The following is a 12,652-nucleotide window of genomic DNA, read 5'->3' on the forward strand; positions in this document are numbered from 1 at the left end:
CATACGTGTGCAATATACTTGCAGCCACAAGATAAGAATTTACAAATGGCAGTGAAGTGGCCCAAGTAACACCATAGATTACAAGACACTGACAACATGGCAAATGTAGCATGTTCAAATACTCCAAATAGTAATACTATTAGAAAACCCAGGCTTCTTGGGAAAATGTGCCCAGGGATACATTTTTGAGAACCAATACATATGTACCCTGGACTACATCTTGCAGTTTTTGTTTTCACAAATCCAATGGACTTGTTGGTATATTTTTGACAATCTCAAATATGTTACTGGAGCACATCTGGTGCCTTTTCTCATAAATTAATTTTCTTTCTTGCACTTGTCCATGAGAAAACTAGTCTGATTATCGTGTAATATATCATCTTGATATCAACTGGCCCCTTCCTTAAACCAAACTGATGGTGTTTTGAAAAGCAAACTAGTGAAAAAAATAGGGATGCTCCGATCAGAATTTTTGTAGCTGATACAGAGTACCGATTCCTTGTCATGGTGATCAGCCGATACAGAGTGCCGATTCTGATGCTTTAAGCTTCAAATCTCATTTACCCTCTAAGTATGATAGTGGAGATCTTGCTTTACCTATGAGAATAAATTAAGGATGTTGCATATAAACTCATAAACATGTCTCTTGTAACCATTTCAATAGTTCACTCTTAGCTGATGATTGGTAATAAGCTAGTTTGGCATGCTGTCATGAGATCCTCAAGCCCAGGGCTCCTGTGCTGCTGGTGGAATTTGACTTTGGTGCTGATTTGGTTTAGTCAATTTACTTATGTCTCATGTTTTGGACTGTGGGAGGAAACCAGAGGACCCAGGGAAAACCCACGCGAGCACGGGAAGAACATGAACTCCACACAGAAATGCCAACTGGCGGGGTAGAGACCCGAACCAGAGGCATTCTTGCTGTGAGGCCACAGTGCTAGCCATATAGAGAAACCTGCCATGCTGCCCTATAGAGAAACAGAGGAGAAGAGGGGGTGGGAGGGGGAATTCTTCAAGACGAAGATGACTAAAGGGAAGATGCTTTGGTTATTTATACTGAGTTCGGAATGTTCTGATTGGTGGTTCGTACATTAGCTTGACTCGGGGCCAGCCGTGTCAATCATAAGCATGTGATCCTCTCGAAATTAGTTTATAAATAAACTTCACTTAGTGTGGACATGTCATGGTCAGAAGCAGCTTTACAGAAAATAATAGATAAAACATTAAAAATTAATAAGAAAAATGACTGACAAAGCAATTTAGAAACATTGCATAAAAAGTTGAAATGCACACCAATAAATGCACATTTGTTTATTGCAATAATTATATTGCGTAATATTTTTAGCCATGTTTTAGTAAACTTGCAATATTGTCAAAAACACAGAACTTTCAGTTCTTATGTATGCAAAAAAAGCCTAAATACATGCAAGGCCATTCCAAGCTCTGGACAGCCTTACAGCAGCTGGATTGCTCAATAAGAGAGACAAGGATGTGCACTCGAGATATCTGTACTGTGCTGTTAATCTAACCTAACAAATGTAATGCTTAGAACATCACAGTGCCTCTCGCGATCTGTTTTCTTGCTAATTCACTTGCGTCTCCATAATTTCCAGGGTATTTTATCTAATTCGCGGGCGTCATGGAGCTGCTAGAGCAGAGCTCATAGGGTTGGATGAGACCATAGGGGAGATTGCTCTGTGCGTCACAGCAGCTCAAAGCATTAGATATGCATTGGCTGCAACAAAGAGACCATTACTCGCACGAGTCGCACCAATAAACTATAAACAGAGGCCGCACCATACCTGTATGTATTTTAACTGCTGTGTTGAAACCACAGCGATCACTCCACCCCACACAACATTTACCTCTTCACGCGTTGTAGCATTGCTGATAACACACATGCATCTTCCTCTGTGTATAAACCCGTGAACAAACACCTGCGACTGGTTCATGAGATCGCCCAGATTGGCGATCGGTACCGATCTGCACTGATGTTCTGATAGTGATTCCTATGTAGAAGAATCACTTCCCGCACTCCATTTTAATTTCATCATCTATGATGTCATGTGAAAACCTATAGTTTATTCAACCTGTTTGAGCTTCTTTTTTCCTCTGTTGATCACAAAATAAAACATTTTAAAATATGCTGGTTGCTTAAACCCATTGACTCACTTGGTAATTTTTTGTTCCTACTTCAGAAGTCTACAGCATTCTTCAAAATACTCTTCAAAGAGAGTCTTTCTTTGTCTGCAACAGATGAAATAATCTCATGAAGGTTTAAAACCACATGAGGGAGAGTAAACAATGAGCTAATTTTCAGTTTTGGGTGAACTGACCCTTTAACAGCAGGCTGCTGTTAGGTGCTATATAAATAATGGCTGAGTTTAATTAAATTTAACTGATATGATCGGCCAGCCTCAATGTGTCAGTGAGAAGATGAAGAGGTTTAAGATTCAATCTGTAAACACTTCACATTAGCTGATAATCTGGGCCAAACATCAGAACTGAATGAGATCCTGGACACAATTTGTTCTACGATTATCCAACGGCGTAATTTGGGATAAATTGACCTGAAACTCCTGCAGCATAAGACCGACTGAAGTGATTTCAGCTTGTATGGAAGTCAAGATGGAGCAAGATATAATATTTTCATGAAAGATAACAAGGACAAACATCATACACCATCGTGAATTATGCATAGTAACACCATATTGAGAAAGTTAATGAGGTGAGGTTGGATGTTATGTTGAGTTAAGGGATGTCATTTCTTTCCTGGTGAAGGAAAATAGCCTCATATCTCCCATGTGTCTTCCACGTGACTTACTCAGCCTTTAAATCTATGATTCAGGGATGTAGAACATGTGTCCTTGTGTGGAGTTTATCACAAAAAAAAAATAGTAAGAGAGAAAACTAATTAAACCGTTTTATCCAGAATAATCATGTGGATTTATAGCGATCCTCAGGCAGTGCTCCCTATTCAGGAACTTGTCCTGATCTGAACCTCAGACAACATAAATCCTGTTCTTCCTCTCTCTCTCTATTTCTCTCACTCTTAAACATGACATATGAGCCTCTGTAAAATAAGCCTGTCATTACTACGCTGTCTTTATATCCCCCAGCATTGATGAGGATAAAACACAAGAGTAGACCCATCTGCATTCAAGCTGGAGGTTAGTGATAAAGGAAAGGTTTAGTATTCACACCTTATCTCTCATGAACTGTGGTGTTAGTTGATGTTGAAATACAGCTCCCTAAAGGTTTGATACTCCGATGGTGCCCATTTGGCTGTGATCCCCTGACAGCTGTGTAGGTTCATGCAGATATAAAGTGACCGACCGCAAGGTGACTGTGACTCACATCCAGCTGATCGCAACCTAGAAAGAGACCAGAGACCAAAACAATGACGCTTAAATGACGAACAGCATTTTTCTCCCTAAAATTTCAGGAAAAGCATAAACCTTTGGTCCAATTTTTTCTCTCACTCAGAAATGATGTCTTTGTCTGGCACCAATAGCACAGGCTCTCCATATAAATGTCATTGCAAATGTCAGGACCCACGATGACCTGTGTGCAATTCTGTCTATTTTGGCTCTTTTGCTAGAGGATCCATTTCCAGAGACTCTTTGAAATAAGTCAGAAACTGTGTTATTGAGCCTGAGGTCCGAACTGAGATTAGTTTGTGATCTCAGCGATGAGCTGCCGGAGAGAATCAGACCGCTAAGGCGTTTGAGCGCACCATCGACAGTGTGTTTCAGATGAATAGATATCGCAACCTTGAGGGATTTGTATCGTGAAAAATGCTTATGTTTACATAACATTTGAAAAAAAAAGGTGAAACAGTTCAGGGACAAAAATTTTTAACAAGTTAGCTCTAATTAGCTATCTAGTTTTTTTGAAAATGAAGGTCGGAATTCAATGAGGTATTCAATTTTGTCATTTTATTATTGAAATAATTGCTTTTCAAGTTTGAACATTTTTGTAGAGTCACTGTCAGTTCATTTCTATTAACATTAATATATTTTACAAAACTTTTTTTGCTATCATAGTTCTTTTTTTCCATATCAAAGCTTATTAAAGATTCAAAATCAAAGTATAGGTTAGTTTAACACAGCACTTCCATTTACATTAGTGCATTTAGCAGATGCTTTTATGCAAAGCTACAAAAGAGCAACAAAGCATTTAAGCAGAGCCAACGATGGTCTTAATAAGCCATGTTAAAATGAAGGTTTGTAGTGCATTAGTGGCCACTTTTTCAGTATTTTTCCTTTTGATTCTTTTCTAAAGCTTGTTTTTAACATTTTTTAAAACATTATGAGCCAAATCATTCAGCTTACAAGGTGAATATTAAAAAGTTTGATTTGAAAAACAGAAGTATGAAAATTGGACAGAAAGATAGGCTTAATGAGGGAAAGATTGATCTAAACTGAACTCTGAAAACTAGACTGACAGTTTCAATTTACTCGAACTTCTGTTTAGCTGATTTGACACAATCTACATTGTAAAAGAGCTATAGAAAAAAAGCTGAATTGAATTGAATTGAGGCGAGGCAGTGGTGCAGTAGGTAGTGCTGTCGCCTAACAGCAAGAAGGTCGCTGGTTCAAACCTTGGCTCAGTTGGCGTTTCTGTGTGGAGTTTGCATGTTCTCCCTGCCTTTGCGTGGGTTTCCTCCGTGTGCTCCGGTTTCCCCCACAGTCCAAAGACATGCGGTACAGGTGAATTGGGTAGGCTTAATTGTCCGTAGTGTATGAATGTGTGTGTGGATGTTTCCCAGAGATGGGTTGCGGCTGGAAGGGCATCAGCTGCGTAAAAACTTGCTGGATAAGTTGGTGGTTCATTCCGCTGTGGCGACCCCGGAGGGGACTAAGCCGACAAGAAAATGAATGAATTAATTAATTGAATTTAATTAAATTGGGTTGGTTGGTTTGTTGATAGGTTGGTAAATTGGTTGGTTTACTGCATATATCAAAAGATACAAATTTTTGCATACACTATAATTTAAGCAGAGAGAACTGAGGTGGCCTGAGTCTGTGTGTATGAGTCTCTGGGTTCTGGACTCCCGCTAGACTGATGGCTGGAGATGGTGATCTTGTCAAATCACACGTCCTGTCAGCTCTGTCTTCGGGTTGAGAAATGCTTGGCAGTCTGAGACACTAGTCAAAATGCCACTGTAGATTTAAAAGAAACGCTTAGATAAATCATGTCTGGTGCTGAAGGTGACACAGTGGAAAAAAGTTGCAGATTTAAGGCCGTCTTAAATCCTATTTTTTCATTTGTGTGCTGTTGTGCTCAGCAGGCTGATGCAATGTTACTGAATCTCGTTTCTTATTTTGTCAGAAAAGGGAGTCTTCCTGCTGCTAAAAGAGAAATAGAATGCTGTTTGTTGCAGACTGTGAAAGTCTGTGAAAGTTGAAAATGATCATATGACACGCGGGGCCTGGTTCTTCTGGCACACACTGATATCGCTGACCTTCAATAGATGTAGGTCAAACGAGAAAGGGGATTTGCTGTGTTTACTTCAGCTTTGGTAAGAGAAGGCATAACGCAGACTTAAAATCATCTGCAATTACGCAAGACAAAAATACATTCTTTTAACTTGCATGAACTTTCACTTCCTTTAAAAAAATGTTTCATGCTGCTATACACTCACCGGCCACTTTATTAGGGACCCTTTACTAGTACCGGGTTGGAAGCCCTTTTGCCTTCGGAACTGCCTTAATCATTTGTGGCATAGTTCAACAAGATACTGGAAATATTCCTAAGAGTTTTTGGTCCATATTCACATGATAGCATCACGCAGTTGCTGCAGATTTGTTGGCTGCACATCCATGATGTGAATCTCTCGTTGCACAACATACCAAAGGTGCTTTTTTGGATTGAGCTCTGGTGACTGTGGAGGCCATTTGAGTAAAGGGAATTCATTGTCATGTTCAAGAATCCAGTCTGAGATGATTCAAGCTTTATGACATGGCGCGTTATCCTGCTGCAGTAGCCATCAGAAGATGAGTACACTGTGGCCATAAAGGTATGGACATGGTCAGCAATAATACTCAGGTAGGCTGTGGAAAATTGGTACTAATAGGCCTGAAGTGTGTCAAGAAAATATCTCCCACACCATTACACCACCAGCAGCAGCCTGAACCGTTGATAAAAGGCAGGATGGATCCATGCTTTCATGTTGTTGATGCCAAATCTGACCCTACCATCTGAATGTCGCAGCAGAAATCAAGACTCATCAGACCAAGCAGCGTTTTTCCAATATTCTATTGTCCAATTTTGGTGACCCGGTATGAATTGTTGCCTCAGTTTCCCAGTCTTAGCTGTCAGGAGTGGCACCAACAGCAGCAGAAGGAGTGGTCTCAAGGTTGCACGTGTTGTGCTTTCAGAGATGCTCTTCTGCAGACCTCGGTTATAATGGGTGGTTATTTGAATTACTGTTGGTTTTCTATCAGATCGAACCAGTCTAGCCATTCTTCTCTGACCTTTGGCATCAACAAGGCACCTGAACTGCCGCTTACTGTATATTTTCTCTTTTTCGGACCATTCTCTGTAAACCCTAGAGATGGTTTAGAGATCGTAAAAACGGGGGGAATCTCCTCATCCACCACCAGTGCGCAGCATCAACCTGGATGACGCAATGGCAGCCATATTGTGCCAGACTGCACACCACACACCAGCTGATTGGTGGAGAGGAGACAGAGTGATGAAGCCAGTAATGACATGTGGATGGTTAGGAGGCTAGAAAGCAAATTGACCAGGATTTCAGGGTTAAAGCCCTACTCTTTTCCGAAGGACATTCTAGGATTTTTAATGACCACAGAGAGTCAGGACCTCGGTCTAACGTCTCATGCGAAAGATGGCGCTCATTAGCATAGAGTCCCCTTTACTTTACTGGGGTGTTTAAACCCACAAAGACTGCAGGTTGAGCACCCCCTGCTCAGTGGCCAACCATGTGGGAGTTGCAGAGAGCTAGCTGTTGGCTGAATGATGTGCTGAACTGTTATCATATAGTTATGCCTTGTTTTATCCAGATTTTCGTTCTATGGCACCTTTAACATCAGCACAAAATGATTCATATTTTAAAAAACTGTTAATATTACCTAAACATGTAATTGTAAGACATTTAAAAAAACCAAGATGTAAAATTTGAGGCCCCTTACCAAATAGTTTATACTCTCCTGGATCTAATCGGACCCAAATATATTGTAATACTCAGATTATCCATAATCATGCCACTCTTGTGTTTCAGGGGTGATTTTATTTATTAATAATATAGTAAAATTCAGTCTAATCACTTCAGTACAGGTGATATCACACACGGAAAAACAGCTGCAGATCTGCTAGACTTGAGAAGTCTGTGTGAATCTGTTTCACTTACGAAGGCGACCTTCACGAGTTGTCAAACATATTCAGTTTTCCCGGCACGTAATCGGTTCAGCTTCTTCGGTGCAAGATTGAGATGAAGTCTGATGGACGGAAATAGTCAATGAGAGTTCATGAATGGAAATTGGCGAGCAAAACAAGTGCGACCTGATCAGTGTTGCGGAGAGTGGAAGAATAATTGAAACCGCGGAAACGAGCGCCTTTTGATTCACTGAAAGATTTTTAACGGGGTTTACGAGGGCAGCTCAATCAGAGATGCATTTTTGCACAGACACAATGAGGTCATTTTTAGACGAGACGGATCTGTCTGAGCGTTTTGTTTCTGAGCTGGAACATGAGGTTGAATTACTTTGCTTTTAAAGACAGCCAAACGAGGCCTGGCAGTGGGGCTTTGTTTTTTCTTCGTTATCTTTTAGAGTGTTATGAACTGTGTGAGGGGACTTAATGTTAGTCTGCAGGGATAACAGTTATTAAAGCACCTCCCTAATTGAGTTATAAATGACATAGTGGGGTCTGTACTCTGTCAGTCCACACACACACACACACTTCTGACACAGACTCTCTCTGTCACTCTCCCTCACACACACACTTTCTCAGAAATGCACTATTTTCTATTTGCTGATATCAGGAAAGGAAGGTCACTGCTAGACACTATTACAATTTTTCATTTTGCTCTTTCTCAAATTGATAGACGTTTTTTTTTTTCTTGGCACTGTTTCATGTTTACTACATTATTTGCTGCTTAGCTGTAGAAAGAATTAAATGGGATAGGTAAACAGATGAAAATTGACTCATCATTTACATTTGTTCTAAACATTAATAAGTTTGATTTTTTTGTTGAACACAAAATAAGATATTTTGAACAATGTTGGAAACTGGTAACCATTGACTTTCTTAGTGTAAAAAAATTTTATGGAAGTCAATGAAAAACAGTTTTTACCATTTCTTCATTCATTCATTTTCCTTCAGCTTAGTCCCTTTATTAATCAGGGGTTGTCACAGCAGACTGAATCACTAACTTATACAGCATATGTTTTTTGCATCGAATGCCCTTCCAACACCAACCCAACCCTGAGAAACACACCATACAACATGACAGTTTTCAATTTTGGGTGAACTATATGGTGGCCGAGAGAGCTTAACGTGCTGCAATTTAAGAAAACACATTTGATTACAAAATTCGCCAGCAAATTTAGAAAAGATCACAAATCCTGCTGCAAATCCTCACAACGCAAACACATTTTTAAAAACCATGCTGCATTTTCACACACTGCAAACAAATTAATAAAACACGCTACATTTTCATGCAACACAAACAATTTAAGAAAACGCACTGCATTGTCTCATAACACTCAAAATATCAGAACACAACGAAAATGTTTCAAGTGGACCCAAAAACGTGATGGACGCCACTGTTTTGTGACTATTGCTCAGTGAAGTTGTAGGTGATCTTTAAAAGGTGAGTTTTTTGTTTGTTTTTTAACATTCTCATTCCCTTGTCTTTTGTATTTATTAGCCTAAATAACCATAACCTAAACAGTCGAGTCCGTCACGTTTTAGGGTCCTTTTGAACATTTTCATTGTGTTCAGTGCTATTTGAAAGTGTTGTGGGGAAAATGCAGCGCGTTTTCTTAAATTGTTTGCGTTGTGAAAAAATGCAGCACGTCTTAGTAAATTGTTTGTGTGTAAGCAAATGCAGCACATCTTAGTAAATTGTTTGCATGTGAGAAAATGCAGCGCGTTTTTGTAAATTGTTTGCGTTGTGAGAAAATGCAGCGCGTTTTTTTAAAAAAGTGTTTGTGCTGTAAGGATTTGCAGCATGTGTGCTATCAAACGGAAGCTCTCTTGGCCACTGTAGAACTATCATTCATTTATTAATTTACTTTTTGGCTCCGTCCCTTTATTAATCAGGGGTCACCACAGCAGAATGAACCACCAACTTATCCAGCATATGTTTTTACGCAGCGGATGCCCTTCCAGCTGGGAAATACTCACGCACTCTCATTCACACACATACACTACAGACAATTTAGCTTACCTAGTTGAAGAACTATTACTAAATGTAAAATGTAAATTCAATTAAAAAAAATATTAAAGTAACATACATTATTGTAGAAGTACAATTAGGATGTCAATACAAATCTTGCACAAAGGGGAAAATAATAAGGAGAAATTGTTATAAAATAGCAATTTTATATAAAAAAAAAACTTATAAAATAAATTGTTATAAACAATTTATAAAGTTATAAAATAAATTGATGCTTAGCTATAAATTAAATCATATCTAATAAAGTGTAATTAAATAAAAAATGCTAAATTATATTAAGTACAAAACAGAAACAAGGATATATATACTGGATAAGGAAGTAGAACACATGGTACAAATAAAATGAGCATCAGAAAAATAGTAAGAATGTATTAGTGATACATCAAATTAAATGCTAAATAAAACAAATAGACAAAAACAAAATAAAACAAAAAGATAATTAAAAATGAAGTTAATAATAAATAGCAAAATGATAAAGAGTCATGTATCGTAAAGATTTAGAGATTAATTGAGAAGAAAAGGGCAAAGAAAAAAGGCAGTTTGTCATTTTTAGTCTTCTTTTTTTCAAATTGTCATGCATTTTTTCCTGCGTCTGATTCAGCTGTATTGCTAAACCATTTGCTCGCTTGTTAGGCTATAATTAAAATAAAATAAAATAATTTAAATGGCAAACAGGAAAGGAGTCAGGGTAGTAGTGTTAATTAAAGGTTTTCGTTACAGAGATGAAGGCACTCGTTGTCCCTCATTTGGTAAACAAGCAAAGGCCTCCTGAGCTCACAGTCCTTGTGGTCCCCTCAAGGGCCGTTCAGACTGACAGCGATTTGTAGCGACAAAGCAACCGGAAGTCATTCATTTTCAATGAGCGCTGGTGATTTGAGGTGACATGAGCAGCAGAGACCTTTGGCGATGTAACGAAAGTTGAGCAGAGTTCAGCTCTATGCAAATGCACAATGACATAATATGAGCACCAATGACAGTGCAGACAATGGAGCTCATGTGATCCAACACTGATCAGTTGTGATGGTTTGAACACCTTCCTTTTGCACAGTTCGACAAATGTGGGGCATATATTCATGTCTTCAATAGATAGTATACTGAAAACAAATGTACTTTATAGGTTCATTTTTTCTGTGGTGCACTAGAGATGATGTGTTGTGTTTTTAGAATGAATCAATAATGACACTTTTCATTTTGAAATCTCTTATGTAATAATTGAATCATTTCTTTCCATAGTTTCTTTGTCGTATTTGGGTTGCACATAATCCTATGTAATTTAATATAGTTTATGATTTCTTTCGGAGCCCAAAAAAGTTATTTTGAAGATGAATTTCTCTCTCACACACACACTTTTGTCCATATTATGAAAATCAGATCATCCAAAAATGAAAGCATATAGAGGCAAAGCAAGACAGTATATTACATTACTTGCCAAACATTACTATCTTTAACTCACATTCCCCAGACTGTCATGAACACACTGAGGACATTTTAAAAGCCAATAATGTTGTAAATAATGTTCAGTTTCTTCAACAGATGGATGATTTTGCTTCATACGACTCAATGTATTGTCAGGAGCTGTTTGTTTTCATCAGTTCTTGTTTTCATCTATTATTTGTTTTTGCAATATGGTGTCATTAAATTAGATATTTAACAGTTTGTTCAACACTCTCAGAAATAAAGGTACACGAGCTGTCACTGGGGTAGTACTTTTTCAAACGATACACATTTGTACTTGAAGGGTCCATATTGGTAGCTCAAAAGTATATGTTAGTACCTAAATTTTTTAAGATGAACACTTTCGTTCTTTTTAGGTCCTAATATGTACCCTCGAGGTATTAATATGGACCTTTTAGGTATAAAATTGGATCTTTTGAAAAGGTACCACTGCAGTGACAGCTTGCATGCCTTAATTTCTGAGAGTGTAGTTTTCGAGTCCGATTGGCTGAGAGGTCCTTCTAGCCGTTTGATATTCTACCAGAGTTTCACTATTTGCATCACTCTGCCTTCAGGATTGCTCAGAAAGAGTTTCATGCCACAACTGCATTCATTTCATGCATTGTAACTTTAAGAGGTTCTCAAAGATGTCATTTAGACATCAGATATGCAGTTTATGTATAAATATTGTGCCTGAAAATGAGTTTTGAGGATTTTGGAGATGCAAGATCCAGGGTATGGATAATATACCTGGGGTTGTTAATTTGGAATCTGTATAGTGGTTAAATATGATATTTAGTTTTGTGTATAGTATATCCGAAGTCCCTTTAGGGCAAGTCATTACACTCGGCGGCCATCTTTGAAACGCCTCTCGGGCATTCTGTCTGAATAGGGAAACATCAATTTGCCAAGCTTAACATTATATTACATATTTGGAACCACCAATAAAATTAAACAACAACTAGCTCATAAGGTTTTTTTCTAAACGTTCCAATCAAACAAAATTGAAAATTTTTTAGGTTGCCCAAGCTAATGTGCATGTGCACTCGAAGGTAACGAGATCACGACACCAACCTCATTCATGGCTATTCAACACATTGTCATCCTTTGTATAACAGATCTCGCTGCACTTCTGAACAAATCCACAACTTGTTCTTGATGGTGAATCTCTTCCAGAAATGACAGCGACTCTTTGTTTACAAGTTTGTGGGCGTCTGAGTAGTTGCTGTCATGTGATGTGCGTTTGACAGGACGGACTGTACCTTGCATTAATTTCATATAGATTACAAAACCAAAAAAACTTGTTTTCAGGTGCACTTGATTTATTTAAAATAACAGATTTCAAGCTTCATATATTTCTTGTGTCTGCGAAGCAAGTATTCACTGAGATTCCAGTACGTTTGTTGACCACCAAACTGTTCCCCCTCTTCCCCATTCAAAACTATATGAGTGACTTGTGTATTGTATTGTCTTTGGTATATCTAACAGTCAATATTTAATCTAGTTAATCTGGTATTTATTCCAGAGCAAACACTTGTGACTGAAAGCGAAAAAAATCATATAATTTGCTTTCATTTGTGCTGCTTTTGAACTGTCTGCCTGTCTATAATAGCTGTTGTTTAATAAATATTATTATTTAATAATAATTTGTACAATGACAGTGTTCAGCACAAGTATTTGCTAATATATAATAGGAAATACTAGCAACCTAATGTTTGCCTGTCTCAGTAATCAATATATTGACTTATTGTGCAATTCATGGACATGAACTCAATATTTTTTAAAGACCCA

The 12,652-nt window shown here is 38.1% G+C and overlaps 1 protein-coding gene across 1 annotated transcript in view; it reads left to right on the forward strand.

Annotated features, from left to right (window-relative positions):
• The window catches only part of mtnr1c (melatonin receptor 1C), a 34,985-nt gene that overhangs the window by 20,870 nt on the left and 1,463 nt on the right, over nucleotides 1–12,652 (forward strand).

Source organism: Danio rerio, chromosome 5 (assembly GCF_049306965.1).
Source record: "Danio rerio strain Tuebingen ecotype United States chromosome 5, GRCz12tu, whole genome shotgun sequence".
NCBI classification, from domain to species: Eukaryota; Metazoa; Chordata; class Actinopteri; order Cypriniformes; family Danionidae; genus Danio; species Danio rerio.